This window comes from Psammomys obesus, unplaced genomic scaffold (genome assembly GCF_907164565.1).
Source record: "Psammomys obesus unplaced genomic scaffold, mPsaObe1.curated_primary_1811, whole genome shotgun sequence".
Lineage (NCBI taxonomy): Eukaryota > Metazoa > Chordata > Mammalia > Rodentia > Muridae > Psammomys > Psammomys obesus.
The window spans coordinates 1,872,822-1,893,403 of NW_026588368.1; positions in this window are offsets into that span (position 1 = coordinate 1,872,822).

Below are 20,582 nucleotides of genomic sequence, written 5' to 3' on the forward strand. Positions count from 1 at the left end.
AGTAGGATTCCAGCCAGCTACAGCCGAATGAACGTTGCCTAATAGAATGGGTTGTGTCTGAATGGGCTCAATTCATGGCTTTTTTTTTTTTTTTTTTTCCTAATCGGGATTTTCTCTGTGCTCTAAGCTCACAGTGGGGCAGGTAGAGAACAAAAGACTATAAAGTTAAGGCATTCCTCAAAACCCAGAGGCGCCCTGTTTTCGAGAGCTGCCCTTTCTGGGTGATCTGGAACATGGCATTGAGCTGACGGTGCAAGGACCACAGAGTCCATTTCAGAAGCAAAATGGAAGAGGATTTCCAGTGTGTGCCCCTGTAGAAGAAACCACAAAGTGGGCACAGAACCATTAATCCCATTTGTAGAACCCCATGGGGCAGAGAGAAGCCCGTCTTGGCAACGTTCCCCAGACCTCTTGCAGTTTAAAGGAATGACTGCTGAGAAGCAGTGGCTAGACCCTAAAATAGAACTTGGATGAGAAAGAAGTGAGGCTCTAGACATGCAAGACTGACCCGGGCATCACTAATGTGCCCAGTGGAAAACAGAGCAGCGGTTTCCTGAGCACTTAATGGAAGGCCCAGGAGTTACACTTTCAATAGGCTGGTGAGAGGCAGAGGAGGGAAGGACAGAAGGAAGGCGGAGAACCTGGAGTGGGCAGGGATTCATGAACCCATGTAGTGCCTTTAAAAGTCCTCCAGGTGACAGAGAGTCTTATTACAGCAGGGAGCCATGTAGCGTGTGCCAGCCAGGACCCCGTTGCTCATGACAGTGGTATCATGTGGATTAAAAAAAAAAAAAAAAGCCCAATGTGGATTTTGATTTTGTCCTGTGGTATACAGTGGGTGGAAGTTGAAGTGGAGAGCTCTTACCTCCAAGCAGAGAAATATGTTCTAGCAACTGATCACCCAGGAGTAGGATAGGCATTGGGGGACGTGATGTCAATGGCCTGAAGCCCATGTGAGTGCTAGGGTAGGAGGCTGTGGACGATCCGCTATCTCTGGATCATTCAGAGTGAGAAATCTGTGATCCTGAATGACCATTTCCTGGACCTGGGTGGATGCTGTCAGGGGGACTTCCAGGAGGCACGAGAAGAGATCTGGGGCTTTCTGTCTTATATCTAACTTCTCTCCTGATCTGTCAGTGGAGATGCCAGGCCAGGAAGAAAAGTGATGTGGTGAAGTTGAGCCACGGTAGTTGCAGATTTTAAAATCATGCTGGTTGTAATCTGGTAGAAAAAAAACGTCCTGCCTCCAGGGCAGCAGTGATAGTGATTTTCATCGTGACAGCTGATGCTTGTTCAGCCTGCCTGCATTTTATAGAGTCAGTGCTGTGTTCTTGTGAAACCCCACTTATACTCTCAGCTTTGCGTCCAACTAGGGGAGCTTACTCAACATCACAAAGGAAAGCAACAAGGGGACACTGAGTCTGGTCAGGCCTCTGGCTCAGACCCTCCGCTGCTCTCTCAGCTTTTGATTTATAGATACTTCATCGCTGACGGGGCTGCCCTGCGAGAGGGAACTCTTCCAGGAACTGTGGAAATGATTCAGAAAGATTTTGTCTGAAATCAGCGCTGGGAGCCTCTCTGCTCCCAGATTTGAGGAGCTGGGGATTGATTCCCTGAAGGCTCACACCTTCTGCAGAGGTGGTCCCTGGATGTCTGGGGCGTCCGCGTGGCTTTGTCTGGGGCTTCTGTTTGTTACTGTACATGGGGTGTTTTTCAGACATCCCAGCCGTATGGGATGGATGTAAATTACATATCACTGACAGGGGCACAGAATTTCCAGATGCTAGGGGTGGCTCTGGGGATCTTGGGGAGTGAGGAGAGGATGAAATGTGAGGATGTGTTACTTGTTTGCCACTGGGCTTGAGGACGCCTCCACAAAGCAGTAGGAAGATCATGGCCGTAAATCAAACCCAGAGCTGTCCCCGGAGTGGTTCTGGGCTGATTTAGATGACCCCTTGATAATTCATATCCTTCCTCAGGTCTTATTTCCAGACCCTTAGCTGGATGTCAGGAGAAGATAACGGTAGTGCATCACAACTCCAGCAGCCTAATGAAAATATTTTTTTATAAGTTATTCACTTTATATCTGATTGTAGCCCCCTCCCTTGTCTCTTCCTGGTCCCTCCATCCCTCCCTCTTCCCACTATGCCCCTCTCCTAGACCACAGAAAGGGGGAGCCCTCCTTCCCTAACATCTATCAAGTCTCATTAGGACTACCTGCATCCTCTTCCTCTGTGGCCTGGCAAGGCCAACCACCAGGAGGAAGTGATTCAGGAGCAGGCAACAGAGTCCATGTCAGAGTTAACCCCTGCTCCCCTAACTATGGAACCCACATGAAGACTGAGCTGCCTATTGGCTACATCTGAGCAGGGGTCTAGGTCCTTTCCATGCATGGTCCTTGGTTGGTGCATCAGTGTCTGTAGCTAACCTTGGGCCCAGATTTGTTGGTCTTCTCGTGGAGTATATGTTCTCTCCGGATCCTTCTATCCCCAACCCCCACCTCCTGCTCTTTCATAAGATTCCCTGTGCTCTGCCCAAAGTCTGCCTCTGAATCTCAGCATCTGCTTCAATCCCCTGCCGGTGGAGTCTTTCAGAGGACATCTATGGTAGGCCTGTTCCTTTCTTCAACCACTTCCGATGTCTATTCTATTTGCCCTTCTGAATGAGAATTAAGCATCCTCCCTAGAGTCCTTGTTATTTAGCTTCTTCATGTGTGTAGATTTTAGTATGGTTATCCTGTATTATATGGGTAATATCCACTTATAAGTGAGTGAGTATAAGCAGATATTAGCCATATAATACAGGATAACCATGTGTATCTTTCTGGTTCTGGGTTACCTCACTCAGGATGATCTTTTCTAGTTCCATCTATTTGCATGAAAATGTCATGATTTTCTTGTTTTAAATAGCTGAATAGTATTTTATTGTGTAAACATATCATAATTTCTTTATCCGTTCTTCAGTTGAGGGACATCTAGGTTGTTTCCAGATTTTGGCTATTCTGAATAAAGCCACTGTGAACATAGTTGAACAAACTGCATTGCTATATTGGTGGAACATCTTTGGAGTATATGCCCAGAAGTGGTATAGATGGGTCTTGGGGTAGCACTATTCCCAATTTTCTGAGAAAGTGCTAGATTGATTTCCAAAGTGATTATATAAGTTTGTGCTCCCACGAGCAATGGGGGAGTGCTCCCCTTTCTCCACATCCTCTCCAGCATGTGCTGTCACTTGAGGTTTTGATCTTAGCCATTCTGATGGGTGTAAGATGGAATCTCAAAGTTGTTTTGATTTGTGTTTGCCTGATGACTAAAGATGGTGGGCGTTTCTTTACATGTTTCTTGACCATTTGATATTCCTCTGTTGACAAATCTCTGTTTAGCTCTGTACCTCACTTTTTAAAACTGGGTTATTTGGTTTGTTGGTGTTTAAATTCTTGTGTTCTTTATATATTTTGAATATTAGTCCTCTGTTGGATGTAGTTGGTGAAGAGCTTTCCCCAGTCTGTATGCTGTCATTTTTTCCTGTTGATAGTGTCCTTTGCTTTATAGAAGCTTTTCCGTTTTAATAGGTCCCACCTATTAATTTGTAGAGCTTAGAGCCTGAGCTGTTGGTGTTCTGTTCAGAAAGTTATCTCCTGTGCTGATGAGGTCAAGGCTCTTACCCTCTTTCTCCTCTAGCAGATTTAGTGTACCTGGTTTTACGTTGAGGTCTTTGATCCACTTGGACTTGAGCTTTGAGCAGGTTGGTAAATATGAATCTATTTTCATTTTTTCTACACCTAGACATCCAGTTATATCAGCACCATTTGTTGAAGATGTTATTTTTTTTTTCCATTGTATGGTTTTGGCTCCTTTGTAAAAAATCAAGTGTCAGTAGGCATGTGGGTTTATTTCTGGGTCTTCTATTCAGTTCCATTGATCCACCAGTCTATTTTTCTGCCAGTACCATGCAGTTTTTAATATTGTTGCTCTATAGTACAGCTTGAGGTCAGGGATAGAGATAACTTCAGAAGATCTTTTATTGTACGGGATTGTTTTAGCTATTCTGGATTTTTTTTATTTTTCCATGTGAATTTTAGAATTGTTCTTTCAAGGTCTGTAAAGAATCATGTTGATATTTTGATGGGAATTGCATTGAATCTGTAGAATGCTTTTGGTAGGATGGCCATTTTTACTGTGTTAATCCTACTGATCCATGAGCATGAGAGAACTTTCCATCTTCTGATAACTTCTTCAATTTTTCTCTTCAGAGACTTGAAGTTCTTGTCATACAGGTCTTTCACTTGCTTGGTTAGAGTTACACCAAGATACTTTATGTTTTTTTTGTGGCTATTGTGAAGGATATTGTTTCCCTAATTTCTTTCTTAGCCCATTTGTCTTTTGTATACAGGAGGGCTTCTGATTTTTTTGAGGATTAAAGATGGCAGCACCGGCTGTCGGAGTCCTCCAGCAGAATTGCACAGTTCTAGAGTCCGGAGTAAAGATTGAAAGAAAAATTAATAATCCAACACACCACATGGGATCTTTCTGAGAGGGCTCTAGTAGAAACTAGTCGCTCTGATTTATTCCAATAATCCCTTTTTAAGTCAGAGCAAAAGCACCTAAGTACAATGAATGAATTCACAGAGAAATCAAAACTTCTTTACCTCAACCACCTGTCTGTGTGATCTTCACACAAACAAAAGGTGTGAACTTGACAAGACATCCCACCTACTGTCTCAAACAAAAGGAGATAGACTTGGCAGTTTATCACTGACTCCAGGGGAAGGCCAGGGTGAAAACATGTCTTTCCTCTGAGATCTAAACAACGAAGCAGCCTGGCAGACCAATGGCTCCCCACAACTGACCGTGCAAAGTATCTGAACAGCAGTGAGAGCAGAGCAGCCGACAGGTGGTACTATAAACCCGCAAACCCTAACATCTGTGTTTTCCGGGTGAGAGGAGAGCCTATGGGGAAATGGAGGATCCAACTTCTGGCCACATGGCTAATTCCAGGAAAAGTCCCCATGTTCTCACCTTGCACCGTTGCAGCCCTTGGCCATCCACTCAGTCCCCCCATTTGTGGATACATTCTATCCGGTATCTGGGGCAAGGCTCCAAGCCAGGGCCATGTCCACTCTCACTGTTCTGTGGAGTACTTCTGGGTACTGGTGGCCCGAGGCTCCCATCTCGGGCTCCCACTTTCACTGTCCTGTGGAGTGGATATCTTCTGGTACAGGGGGCACATGGCTCCAAACTCAGGCCCATTGTCACCATCCCATGGACACCTTCTCATATCAGCGGCTCCAGGTTCTAAACTCAGGTGCCCACTCTCACTGTCCTGTGGAGAGTGCCAGGTTACTGAGGCTCCAAAATAGGTGCCCATTCTCATTGTCCTGGGGTGAGCAGCCCCAACCTTGGGCTTCCTGAAGCTCAGGACCCACAGAACAACCTCAGACACTTCTCCAAGGCTCAACCCGACTCCCAAAGGAGACCAGCAGGACCTCTGAGCTCACAGGCTCCCTAAAAAGGCTATGCCCAGCAAGCACCATGTCTGAACACAGTGTCTGAGCAGGAAAGGCAGTGGCAGGGCAGCTGACTCCAGGACTGCTCTTAGCAAAAGGTGGATCCCTGAACTCCTGAGGAATCCACTTGGTCCCCTGGGTCAAACCATCTGAGGAGACCCACATGCAGTTTTCTGAGAACCACTAGTCTGAGATCATTGCTATCACTTTGAGAAGAGCTCCTGCAGTTTCCTGCCCGGCCTCTTTTTATATCCCGAGAATGCTGGTAGGCAACAGAATTTAATAGCCCATGCCACAGATAATCAGATGGCTAAAGGTCAGCATAAAAACACAATCAACAAAAGTCAGAAAAATATGGCATCCCCAGAACCCGTTTATCCCAAAGCAAGCCACCCTGGATATCCTAACACAACTGAAACACAAGAAAATGAACTTAAATCTATGCTTGTGAAGATGATAATGAAGGAAATGAATAAAATCCATAAAGAAATACAGGAAGACACAGTCAAACAAATTGAGGCCATTGGAGAGGAAATAATTAAATCACTGGAAGAAATACAAGAAAGTTCAAACAAACGGGTGAAGGAACTGAACAAATCATTTAATGAAAGGCAGGAAAATACAAAGAAACAGGTGAAAATCAACAAAACGGTTCAAGATCTGAAGATGAAAATAGAAACATTAAAGGAAGCACAAACTGAAGAAATCCTGGAGAGGGAGAATTTAGGGAAGAAAACAGGAACTACAGAGGTAAGCGTCACCAATAGAATTCAAGAGATGAAGGGAAGAATCTCAGGTGTAGAAGACACAATGGAAGAAATTGATGCATCTGTTAAAGGAAAAGCATCCGTCATTGGTATGAGGAAGGGACCTCTTTGTTAATTGGAACTTTGAGGGGATACAGGAGTCTGACTCAGGAAAAAAACGCAGGGTGCTGCCTGCAGATCCCCGATGGACCCTCTAAGAGGGCAAATGGGCCTGGAATCAAGGATTGGCATGAAGTTCAGACATGTCGTGGATACTCTTTGCCAGTATTTCCTTGATGATGATTCCAAATTCTCTTATTATTATTTTTTGTTTCAATTAACCTAAAACCAACCCTATGGTAATATCTAAAGAAAAATGAGAATCCCATTAGCAAATTTTGGAAAGAAGTCAGTCACAGGACTAAAATCACGTTTCTTTAAGTTCATTCAGCCACCGCTGTCCTTTGCTAATCCACATATTAAAAAAAAAAAATACTTCCTAGCATTACTAAAAACAAAATCAGAATCAAGCTTGTTTTGAAATCACAGTGACTTCTAGATGAAAATGGTTGGCTAGTGGCGAGCATGTTGGCTCCTCCCCAGTGGAAAGGTGTGTGAGAGTTGAAGAGGGGTGCATTCCAGGGAAACAAAAGGTAGTGGGGGTAAAATCCTGGTGAATAAGGATGGAAGAATGATGCCAGACTATGCAAAACTCGGGAGCTTCCTTCACACAGCCTGTGAACTGTGAGAGCGATAGCCTGCATGTATCCCAAGAGGCTCAGCACCAGGGACACCAAGAAACCAGGGGCAGAGATCACACTTGGGGCTAAAAAAGGGAGACAGTTGAGAGTCTGGACAGTGGCTCTTATTTGTGCTGGCTTGTGATTTTCTACTATTGCAGCGGTGTGAAAGTCAGACGCATTCCGTGAGAGTGACTCTGAATCTTGACTTTTGCTTGTGTGTCTGCCTGGTCTATGATATCCCTGAAGATAGAGCCAGCCACTCAGTTTTTTCAGGAATCAGGCTGAAGAGTTAATAGGACCCCAAAGCCAAGCAAGAGGAACTCAGAAAAGCCTCTAGTTGCTGCCCCCCTGGGAAGCTGGCTAGACCCCTGTAAAATATGGATGAAGGGGAGGGACCAAAAACAGTTGCAGTGGATATTACGTAGTAGATTTTTTTCAGGGCTGGACACAGGACCTCTCTTCATGGGTTCCATTCCACAGGGCAGATGTCTTGACTCTGGGGAACTGTGCATGGAATTAAGCAGGCCTCACAGGCACTCATGTCTTTTGACCTTCATGAGACTCACTCTTTCCTGAACATCACCTCAAACGTTGGATCTTATTTCTACCCAAACCTAGTAATCATTTCTCACAAATCCTAATGTCCAGGTCCCACCAGCCTCTAATTCAACCAGTGTCAGGGGTGGGGCTCAGGCGCAGGGCTGTTTTTCACTCTCTGTAGGTGTTTCTGGGTACACACGACGCCAAGGCAACATTGCAAAGGACTTCTCTATCGATAGTCCCCAATATTGACTGCACAGTAAAATCAGCTGGGAAACGTTAAAAAAGAAAGTAAAATGAAGAGCTTTCTTGACCCACGAATCAGAGTTGGGAGGAGGCAGACTTGAAGCTTACAATCTGCCCCTGGGTAATTCTACTGAGGCCAAGCCAGCCTTGAAACTCTCCGAACTAATAAGATAAGAATCTCTCTCTCTCTCTCTCTCTCTCTCTCTCTCTCTCTCTCGTGACTGTGTAGAGTCCATATGATGCAGGCTTGGGGCAGTCAGTTTAAAATCCCAGTACCTGGCAAATACTTGCCTTGGCCTCTACAAATGGGATCTTAATTGTGTCCAGCAATTAAAAGCAGAAGGAAGGATTGGTCCCCATGTATAAGCCAGAGTGTCACTCCAGAGGTGGCCTGGGTAGCTGAGCTCGCCTCTGGATATTTAGTTTAATTTGAGACAGACCTCATTATGTATCTCAGACTCCTCAGGGACTTATGTCGCAGTCTAGGCTGACCTCACACTTGAGGTCTCCCGGCATCAAAATCTTAGGTCCTGGCGTCACAGATCTGTGTCGCCACATTTCACATGAAAGTTTTGTTTTCTCATTTTATTATGGTGCTGGAGACCAGGCCCTAGGGTCTTGTGTATTCTAGGAAAGTGCTTTGCTCTACCACCAAACTGTTGTGTCTGCTCTGCCTTCCTGGAGAGCGTCTGAGGATGAAAGTCCAGCACTCATATTTTAATTGATAACAAAATGAGTGTCCGGGTGGCCTTTTCCAATCAGGTGAATCTGTATGGCCCACTCAGAGGAAATGCTGACCAGGTGTTTAGAGAGCACCTGGGGCACACTGTTCGGCATATTAAGGTGTCTGAGTGAACAGTGACTTAGGAATTAGACAAGCACCAAGCTGAAAGTGGCCAGGGGTCCTGCCCGATAAGGGAGCAACAGGAGAAGGCCTCCCATACTGGAACTGGAAGGGAGACAAAGAAATGACATGGTTGTTTGACGTGAAGTAGTAGCTTCATTGAGAACATTCCAGCAGCAAGTCCCTCCTTCCAGGTTTCTAATTAGTTTTGCTTAAATAGTAGAATGTCTTTACCGATGGGATGTGAGGCTCTGACTGGTCTAAAAGATGGCTTTCTTTAAACTAGGTTTGTTAGTCAGGATTCTATCACTGTGATGATAAATGCTGATGTAATTAATTAAAAAAGTCTTTATTTTTTTTTCTCACCATTCTGGAGGCTTATGTGACTGGAATCTTTGCTTTTGGGTCTGTGACAAGGCAGCACACCATGGACAAACTCTGCGTGTTGCGTATCCAATTAGGCATTCATCCCTGGGAGAGGCTAATTCCCCTCTGAAGTCATCAGCTGCCTGCAGTTCTTTGTCCAGGAAGGGAGCCCCACGAGATTCTCCCCTCCACATTAACATGTTTGTTTACATTGCCATTGTTCAGGTCTCCATCTTGGTTATGCAAGGCCATTTCACAGCAGACATCTCGTTGCTGTGGCTCTTAGAATCTCTCTGCTCCTTCTTTGGCAATGCTCCCTGAGCCTTAGATACGAAAGCTGTGAGGCAGGTGTGTCCCCTGGGACTTGGGTCCTCATGATCTGTTGATCTCTGTGTCCAGTTGTGGCTTTCTGTGATGTTTTCTATTTCCTATTGAGAGGCACCTTTGGTGAGGGGTGAGAGCTGCATTTGTCTGGGGGTGTAACGATAGAATGGGGAATGGAGTAAGGGGTTGTGCTGCTCTAGCAAAGCAGCTCTTCTCATAACCTGATGGAAGAAGATAGGTGGTGCTTTCTTTCTCTCACACCCCAGCCACTGCAGTAAATCCAGGGTAGGCTGCTCGAGGAAGTACCTTTCTTTCACTGTAACAAAATACCCTTGATAACCAACTTAAAAAGTGGAAAGGTTTATTTTGGTTCTCAGCCGTAGAAGTTTCAATCCATGACCACCTGACACCATTGTTCTGGTTCTTCGACAACATGGTAGAGATGTGTGGTGGAGGTGGTCTGTTTACTCCACAGCATCCAGGAAACAAAATGAGAGTGGAGGAGGCTAGAGTTTCATGATCCCTTTTAAAGATACAGCCCAAATGGCCTAACTGCCTATGAGGTGTGCCACCACTGCCTAATAGTTACAGAGCATAGGGACCAAGCCCTCCAACCTGAGGGATTGGGGTGAGTCATTTGACATACAAACTATAGTATCAGGGGAAGCAACGAGCTGTCCCATCTGTGAGATTATCTCCCGGCCTGTGCTGACGCCGACTCAGCAGCAGATATCACAGGCATCACCAGAGAGCCTAGCTGAGATCATAAACCACAGAATTAAGAGTGAAATTGTCCTTTAAGTGGGAAATTGGCTCTAAAACTCAGACTGCCTGGCGATCACCAAATCTCTGGTGGCTATATAGCATGGCGTTGGGTTTGACTCTAACCTCCACACATCCTCCTGTGTCTTTACCTCATTTTAGGGTATTTGCAGTAGACAAATGGTATAAACTCTTATACTATATCATTTAGGGAGTAACAGCAAGAAAGCCTATGTGTTTTGTATCGACTACAGTCTTTCGAAGACATGCATTCTTCTGTTTAATGTACAAATGTGGAATCTGAGGGCACAGAGAAGCAATTACAGCTGTGTTTTAAGTCATATGGCTTTAAAGTGTTTGCTATTCAGGCCAGGCAGACATAGAGGCTCCTACCTGTCCAGGCTCTGCGTAGTGAAGATTCCCTAGCTGCTAAGCCTGGTAGAGAGAAATTGCATCTACCCACAGAAGCAGGTGTATCCCCTATTCTCTCCATCATAGGACCCAAAATTGTTCACTCTCAGCCTAGGCTGCTGTTAGCAGATTGGAGCTGGGAGATGCTTTCTTCTGGATTTTGTGGGACTTGGTTGTTGTTCCCTGGTCAGAAAGTACAAGGAGCTACCCTCCCAGGGTAAGGGACATCACAGTGCTCACTTCCTGTAGTCCCTGCTGTGTGAAATAAAAATACAACTGCGATAGAGGAAGCAGGGCATGCTGCCTGCCTGGATTGGTGAGTTGGGTCGAGAAGGATGGCTAAGACTTCCGGATGTTACTTAGAATAGCACATGAATTACTGGCCAGGAGTTGTTTATTTCTGGAATTTTCCATGCACTATTCTGGCCTGTGGTTGACTACGGGTAATGGAAATCACAGAAAGCGGAACTACTTCTAGAAGCCCATGGCTTGGCAAAGGAGGAACACGGGGCTCTAAGTGGGCTTGTTATGGGGTGATGGGTGAGTTTACCCATGAGCTTCCTCCTATGAGGCACAGCTTCACAGAGTGACAGCGATGGTCCCCCAAGACCATGCAACTCACTACCTGTCCTCCTAGGACTCCCCTGATTTGAGTGGAACAGAGGAGACTCATGGGGCAGAGATGGGGTGCCTATGAACCTTCCCCAGGGGCGGTTCCATTTCCTATGTGCAGCAAGCTTGAAGAGTGGATGTGTGTGCGTGTGCATAGGTGAACAGCGGTTGTGTGCTCTGGCTGTGAGGACTCCTTCAGGGGAAGTTTCTCACGCCTTGCTAATCCTGTCTGACTTTCCATTGAGCTCGTCATGTTTGAGTTCCCTTTTTGAGACTGCTGGGACACAATGGTGTATTTCGTATTTCTGCTGCAGAGCTATCACGTATGAGCCCCTGCATTGGCAGACTTACATTTTGTGTCTGCCAAGTAAATAAGCTGGGATTCAGATGCTAGACTTGTCAGTTGAAATCTCAGAGTCCCGAATTTGAGGAAGGGCAGGTGCAGTCCTTAGTGTGGAGAGATGAAACCCCTGGGCCTTGGGCTCACTGTGAAGTGGAGCTTACAAGTGCCTTCCAGCCCTGACCCCTCTCAATTATAAAATTAAGGTAAACACTTACAGGGTAGGACAAATAATCCATTAGCAAGGCTCTTAGAAACCTTCCCCAAGCCCCTCCTTCATGATATTTTGAGATCTGTTGGCATGTAACTCATTAACCAAGGAAAACACCTTCTTGCTTATTCCTTTCAGATGGTGGAATGTCAACATGAGAACAAGCTAGGATTTATGTCCACAGTGTTGACTGCCGTTTAGCCCTTGCTTGGATTTCACATTGTAAATTATACTTTTGAGTGTGTCCTGCTCCAGGAGTTAGGTGATTTATTATTGGAGGTTATGCTGTGTGGAAGATATGTGGGGGTCTAGAAGATTCTGGTCAGGGACATTTTACAGAGCCCTGTATTCTCAGCCTTGTTATCTTCTGTGGCTCTGTTAGAGCTTTCTTGTCTGGGTTCATGGGGTATAGCAGGTTGGGATAGGCAGGCCAGTGGTGGCATTGTTTGGGGATTCACTGTTGCGGGCTTCTGTGGCAACAAATGATCAAGGTTTGTAGACAGGATGGCAGCATCCTATGCCCTCTGTTTCTATGGAAGGAGACATAGACAGCTACAGATTTGTTGGGACTCTATTCGACAATGTCTACAATTTTCCATAAAGTATAGAAAACATAGTACAGAAAGTTTCACAGCACACAAATATGTTATGAATATTTAAGATCTTGTCTGTCCCGTATGTGGCTATTTCTATTGATGCTTCTCTGATACAGCCAGTGACCTGCAACGATCTGACAGTGTTATAATGGTGGACCTTTAATGTTGGACCTGAATCTTGAGACAAGTAAAGGTTTCTACTTCATGACAAGTCTTAGATATGACAAAGACTCTGAATGGTTGTCTAGTTGTTTTTTATTGCTGTGATAAAACACCATGACCAAAAACAATTTGGAGAGTTTTTTGGTTTATACTTCTATGTCACATCACCAAATGAAGTCAGGGCAGGAACTAAGTGAGAGCCTGAAGGCAAGAACTCCGGGAATTGCTTAGTCTGCTTTTACATATGAATGAACCAGGACCACCTTTCCAAAGGTGGCATCACCCATAGTGAACTGGGCCTCCTCATGCCAATCAATATTCAAGAAAATGCCTCACAGACTTGCCTAGGAGCTAACCTGGTGAAGACATTTTTTTTCAGTTGAGATTCCCTCTTCCAAAGGACTCTAGCTTTTGTCAAGTTGACAAAAAAACTAACAAGCACAGCAACGTCAGTATTAAATGGAAGCATATGTAAGATGTAACCCAGCAATGTTCTAAGTTGCATTCAAAAATACAAAAGACAACTTTACACCCATTGTATAGTTATCATCAAAAACTAATGAGTATGGGTGAGAATGTGGAGAAATCAGGGTTCTTGTGCATTATGAGTAGGAATGGAAAATGACATAGTCACTGGAGGAACATGGTGGCTCCCCAAAAGCTATCTGTAGAATTATCATGTCCCCCATCAATTCCACATTTTGGAAAGCTAAAGCAGGAAAGAAATACTGCAGACACAAAGGGTCAGATATTGCCTGAGCCCACTTACTTGAGGGATTTAAAACAGGCACAGAGACAGGAAGTGAAATGGGGTTTGTTGGAAATTTGTAAGGAGAGTTTGTGTTTAGTGGGCAGGGGCCCTTTGTGAGAAGCGTTCTGAAGGTGGGTGGTATGGTAGGTGCACAGAGCATGGACAGATTCAGTGCTGTGGCATGGCACAGGTTAAGATGCTCACCTGACCGTGCTGTTGAGTCGATAAGCCTCATGCTATCTTGCCACAGTATTTACAAGAGAAGTTAAAGTACATGGGACCATTCACCAGGCCTGCAGAAGTTTCTAGCTTATTCCATTTGTGCTTTCCCATGATACCTTTGGGCAGATAATGCTTGGTGGATATCACTGGCTACATTTTAGAGCCAAGCAAATACAGGCATAGGGACTCTGATCTTAATCTATCACCCCCATTCACTTTGTTTGTGGCATACATGAACCTATTGTCTTTTATATGTCTGCTATCACTCGTCTTCCACTGGCATGTTCAGCTTTCTCAAGGCAAAGACTTATGGGACCATTCTCATCACTATTCCCAAGGCATGGCACACTAAGTATTTGCAGTGAATGAGAACAAATGACCTTCCTCACCCACCTAGCCTTTGAGCTGGCAAGGAGCAGACAGGGCTTTACATTCTCCTCCTGCTCCTTGTCTTCATCAGTGCCTCAGGGTGTGTGTATGGGGGGGGCAAAAATGTGAGTGTCCTTCATGCCTCAGCCCAGGGCAAATGGCCCTGAACAGCTATGGTTGGAGCAGTGGGTCTTCTCTTGAGATCTCTCTGTGTTCTTGGCTGGAACTCCTCCCAGCATCTTACCTTACCCTCTATTAACCTTTGCCCCAGAGACAGCAGATGAACCTGGGAGGGTATGATTTCTCCAAAAGAGGTTGTGCCCTGGCATTCCATTCTACCTTCGTTTCTCACCCACAGTGCTGTCGTGAGTAAGCTTCTGCAAGGAACACAGTGCATACACACCATCAGAACTCGGTGCTGCCTGACCTAGCATCTCTCCTGCTCCCTGTTCCTGCAGAAATGCAAGGCAGGAAGTCTGTCCTGCACCTGGCAGCATGGAGTTGTCAAGACAGCTGGGGCCTGAGCTCAGTGTCTCATGGCATCCTGCAGCATGGCATATATGTTATCTGACCCCGCTTAACTTACTTTTCGGAGGAAATGGGAAAAAGACACCTGAAGCAAAACCCAAAATTACTCAGACAAAAGAAGCACTGAGTTGGCATATTAGGACAGGCTGTCATCCAGGAAGCCAGGAAGTTAGAAAAGGCAGAGAGAGAGAGAGAGAAACTGGAGAGAAGGAAAAGGAAAAGAGAGGTCCATCCCCACCACAGTTTATAGCGTCACCTTCTTGGAAGAAAGCTGTGCTTATCTGGGTAGTCAGGATAGATGGGTTCCAGCAATGTCTACACCATTTAAATTCAGGTGGATTAAATTCTCTGAACAGCCTGGCTTCTAAATCTACCTCATGCTTGCACACAAGTGGGAAAACCACACTCTGATTTGGATTCAGGTCACAGAGAGTGCCAGGGGAACAGTCAGAGTCCAAGAATCCACAAGAGAGCACCTTCCAACATCAGAGTGAAGGTGTCTATCCACGGAGCTGAAACTCAGCTCAGTGTTGAGTCTTGAATTCAGACATCTTTTTCATTTATGGAAAGCAGAGAACAGTTGGCTTTGGAGAGCTTCCGGAGTCCGATAAAATGTCACTCAATGATAGTCTTTTGGTTTTTCCATTATGAGAAATGTGAGGAATTGCTAAGATTTATGGTAGACAATAAGATCATTGCCAAGGAATTTTTCTTTGTAATCAATTGAGTGTCTCTGTTACTCATTTCAAAGACATAGAGTTGAAATGGGAGCAGAATATCTTCTTGCTGGAGGGGAAAATCATAGCTTTTTTTTTTTTTAAGAGTGAAGATGGTAACCAGTGACTTGGCTTGACCTTGGGGCCAGGATTGAGTCCTTGGCACATCCCCTCGGTGCTCCAGAAGGGTTCTGCCTGACACTTAGGAGACGCTGCAGTCTCTTTGCATTAGGACAGACATTTTTCCCTCTGTATTTGTGTCTTTGCCCCCCACTAGCTTGGACACACCCCCGCACCTCTGAGGTCTTCCCAGGCTACTCAGGAGACAAGGTTGTGTATCTTCTATTTTGCTAGGGAACCTTGTCCGCAGCCACGTGATGACCTTATCTCATGGTAGGTGTGCTGGTTAGGTTTTTCTTTCTTTTTTTTTTCTTTCAACTTGGCACAACACTAGAGTTACCCAAGAGGAGGGAACCTCAATGGAGGAAGCATCTATGGGATTTGGCCTATAGGCAACTCGGTATGACATTTTCATGAATGTTGATTGGTGTAGGAAGCCCAGTCCACTGTGGTTGGTGCCACCCTTTGATGGAAATAAAGATATCAACATAAGCCACAGAGAAGCCAATAAGCAGTGTTTCCCCATGGCTCCTGCCTCAGCTCCTGCTTGAATTCCTTCCCTGATTTCCCTTAATAATCAACTGTGACCAGAACATGTAAGGCAAAGAAACCCTTTCCTCCCCAAGTTGCTTTGGTCATGGTGTTTAGCACAGTAATCGAAAACAAACTAGGTCGGTGGCCTACTGTCTACCTGTAGGACAGTAATACAGCAGCAATATGTCCAGATACAAGAAGCTAAGCACAGGCACAGTGCCTTTTTCTCCTCCCCCTCTGAGCGTATAGTGGATAGGGACCGTGTTTAATACACCTTAATCCTCATTGTTCATCACGTCCAAGTTAACAGAAGTCTGACTTGTGATCAGTGCCCTGAGGAGTTGCATAAATTAATCTATAACCATGGCATTCACCAAGTCGACTTCATTTTTTATTACTATTTTAATGAAATGGCTTTAGTGGTTTATCTTTTGTAAGCACACCTATCTTCCTGTTGGAAGCGTACCCTCCCATACGAAATGAAAAGTATCCACAGGACACTTGCTCAGGTTTTCAGCTCAGCTCAGCTCAGCTCCCTTCTGTTGGGCTAAGATTAGAGGACACACTGGACAATTGTGACCAGAAACTCCTTTGTGCACAGTGACCTTCCTGACCCAGAGAGCTATCATTGGGTGTCTCTCCTGCTCCTATAGGCTCTCCCTCAAGAAGTCCAGAGATTAACCTTCTATAGTCATCATGCTAAGTGGCCAGATAGTCTATTCCTATTGACGTAACCAAATACCTTTGACCGGGTATTTAGGACAGAATTAGACTTTATTTTTCATAGTCACATATGCTATAAAATACAGTATCAAGGTGAGGGCAGATTCAGTGTCTGACAAAGACTATTCTCTACTTCCAAATGATTCTATTCAGGTTCACCCTCACATGGAAGAAGGAAGTGCAGAACCCTGTGTCCTCACATGGCAAAGGTAGCAAAGGGTGCGAACAAGGTCCCTCAAATATCTTCATAAGTTTCTAATCCCCTTCGTGACCGCTCTCATGATCCAATCTCCCCCAGTGGTCCCCTTCTTTATGCTATTTCCTTAAGAATTAAGTTCCAACCTGAATCTGAATTTTGGAGGGACACAAACATTCACATCATACTGTTGGATATTGTAAGTAGGTATCCAAACTGCATAGGTGAAGTCTAAATACTAAAAGTATTAAAATTTATGCCCACATATCCCCACAATCCATGTGGAAGAAATAATCTTTTACTTCCTGGATGAAATTTCACCCTGTCACACTCCTCTTCCAGCTGTAGGTAAATCTATCATGTTTTAAAAGTTTCAGTGTATGTTGTTGACTCTCAGAGAGCCGCAGTCACTTTGTACTGTTTTTACTCAGGATTGATATCAAGAACAGGGCTTTGTTCCTTGTACACATGGAGACAGAGAAGTCCAGGATGAAAGCAACAGCAAGTTAAAACATAGCCTCTGTTTCCAAAGTGGTGCCTTGTCTCTCTCAGCAGGAGGAATGCTATATGTGGCAGAAACAGCCAATCCATAAGGTCTCCACAGAGGCAGAACACTAATGACGAAGGTACCTCCCCAAAGTCCCCACTTCCTGGGACATTTTGCTTCACTTCCAACATAATAATTTTGGAAGGAACGCATTCAAACCATAGCAAAAGCTGGGGGAATGCCTATCATTGAGTTTTACTCCTGCCCCAAAGGGCCTCCTTCATGTAGTTAAGGGATGCTGGGACTCACACAGGTACCTTCAGTCCTGACCTATATTAGAGGCTTTCTAAGGCTCTGCTGAACAGGTCTTTAGATCCATGTCTTTGAAGCAGAAGTTAAAACTTTCCTACTTCTCTCTCCTGTCTGCAAAAGAAGTTTTGGGGAAATTATTTATTAAAAACCCCATATAAAGTTCTCTTTTATCCATCGTTCATCCAAAAGAAGGATGGATGAAAGAGAACTTCATATGGGTTTTTAAGTAAACAGTTTCACATAATTCCACACGTGGTTGTAACTTCTTAAAGGAAAGACAAGGTTCAGGAAGATAAATGAGAGAGATGGAGGGATAGACAGAGAGTGAGAGAGAGGGAAAAGTGGGGAGAGAGAGAAGACAGAATTGATTATTCCTCCATCTTTCTCATTTCTATACTTTTCACACCCCCTGGGAAGGCTTTGCACGTGTGTGGTGAGGGAAGGCCACTTCTCCTCCACCCCTCCCCCACTGCATAATGATGTGATTCACATTGTCAACTCACGATGACTGATCACCTGGGTGCCTTGCTGGGTGTTGGACTTTCCGTACCATCTTAATCTGGCCTTGGCTTTAGACTGCCTTCTTTGTAGAGTGCTTCCAGTGTGCCTGCCCTGCCGGGTGGGGGGGTTCACAGATGAGTGATGGGACTTGCTGTGTCTGGGATGTTTTCATTTGTGAGCTTGAACCAAGAAGAGGCAGGGAAGGGTGGTTATTTAAAGGAGACAGTCTGTAGACGGTCCCTGGCAGACTTCACAGGTGGAGTTACAGCTGTGCCCACACAGGCATCCAAGCTCCCCGAGGAAGTCACAGGCAACTAACTCAACTCTAGAGCTCTGGATCCGAACTTTGGTTGTATTTAGTCTTTTAATAGCTCAGGAATGCCCTTTCACCCTCTGTGCAAGTCGAAGGTCTCTGATCTTCCCTGAGAAGAAGTTTAAACTGAGTGATTTAAACTAAAATACTTCTGCCATTGGTAAAAATCCAAGATTTAGGCTACCCATTTGGAGAATTTTGCTAACCAGCTTTATCTGTATAAGCTATATTAGAAATGAAGCATAGAACATCTTAAAACATCTGGAGAGATACAGAGCCCTCGCTTATCTCTCTCTGGTGAGGTACCAGACAGGCATCTTACTCCTGTGTCTGTAGATCGATCATAGCATCATGGCTGTTGCAGGTTTTCTGTAGATGCGCTCATAAAGTGTGTCCACGTGGGGACACACTTTTGTCTTCGGCTTCTTGAAAATTTAAGATTCACCAAATTTAGTAGTTACTTAATAATTTTTTTTTTTTTTTTTGGCATCAAACTTTGATCCTCAGTTTCAGGGTTGTTTCCAGAAACACTTTTTTGTTTGTTTACTAATACAAAAAAAGGTGCTGTGGATATTCAAGTGTAGTGATACTTATAGATGCTAGGTTTCAGTTCTCTGGAGACCGTGTAGTGCAGCCCACATCTTTTCTTCTTTTAATGTGTTTGAATGTTTTATCTGCATATATGTACGCCACATGTGTGCCATGCCTGTAGAAGCCAGAAGAGGGCATCAGATCCCCCAGAACTGGAATTACATTCAGTTGTGAGCTGTCATGTAGGAGCTGAACCTGGGTCCTCTGCAAGAGCTGTCAGTGTTCTTAACAGCTGAGCCATCTCGCCAGCCCCCTCGGAGTACGTCTTAATGGCTTCGTATTGTGTAAAATAGTAGCCGTGAGTTGCCTTTGGTTAATCCAGTTCACAAATTATTCTTGTGTGTTATACATTTTGAGTGTAAAATCGGGGAAAGGATGACGCTCCGTCTCACTGTTCACATATACCCCACCACCTGTTGAGTTCCAACCACCAGGCAAAGACCAATACTGATTCCCCAAAGTAAAACAAAACAAAACAAAACAACAACAAAACCAACCCATAAACCTATCAGTGAATATCAGGAAATAGTAAAAATGCATCAGAAAACAATCAGCTAGCCAGCCAGCCAACCAACCAACCAACCAACCAACCAAGGAGGTGTAAGAACCTAAGCTGCATAGCAGGTAGTGGCAGAGTTCAGCACTCTAACCTGGACTCTTGTAAAGAAGAGGGCCCCTAAAACTGTGATGGCAAAGACCCTGGTGGCCTGCCATATGACTACCTGGTTATAGATCAAGAGAAGGACAGTCAGAGGGTTTCTGACCTCCAGGGTTTCAGCTCAGGTTGGGCTCTCCCGCTGGCATGCCCTACTTACCTGTTGGTTCATCTGGCCCAGTCCTGTGTTTTACCCTCATGGTCCTGTTCTTGTATCAAGGCTTCAAGTTAGTCCTGTGGTCCAGGATCTAGACCAATGGCCCTGCAGCTGTTCCAAGTTTCCCAGAAGCTCTCTAAAAGGTTCTTTAATATATCACCTCCCCAACCCTCTTCTCACATCCGTATCGACATCCACCCGTGCCTCCAGTCAGGCATCTGATACTCCTTGAACTCTGGCAGGGATCGCTATCTTTAACTTTTGTGTAGCCCTCATGTATGTACATATATACATACAAACACATACATATATACATACATGTGTGAATGTGTGTGAGTATGTATGTATGAATGAGTATATGTGTGAGTGTGTGTGTGTGCCTGTGTATGTGTGAGTGTGTGTATATGTCTTTCTGTGTGTGAGTATGTATATGTTAGAGTAGTGTGTGTGTTTCTGAAATATCATGCTTACCAAAGCACTAACCATCTAAGAGTGGAATTGCTGGGTCACAGGGCAAGTGTATGGTTAACATCATGGAAGTTGACCCACACTGATCTCAAATAGGAAGACCATTGTGCAGCTGGGAGCTGAGTTCTAACTTGAGTGTGAATGGGTATCCGTTCTGAGAGCCTTTTGCTCAACCACCAGTTTAAAATCATACTTGTTTAGTACCTCACAGAGTGCCTTTCACATAGTCTAGGGCTTGCTGATGTCTTGGGCTGTTTATTTGACAGATTGGGGAGGTGTGGGTCAAGGTCAGGCAGGTAGCACTGGCACCCACTGTGCACCTGGCTCAGGCTGTGTGCTATAAAGAAAGTGTGCACTTCCTCGGTCTTTTTCTTTTTGCTAACACCTGTGGGGTTTTCTGAGGTGCCGGGCTGTTCTTGTCATTCACAAGGAACTCCTTTGGATATTCCCAGGTTATGCTAATGAGCTGAGTCTTGGTGGAGCCTAGAGAACATGGGGCAAAGGGAGAAATGGGGCAAGGGGCAAGAGGC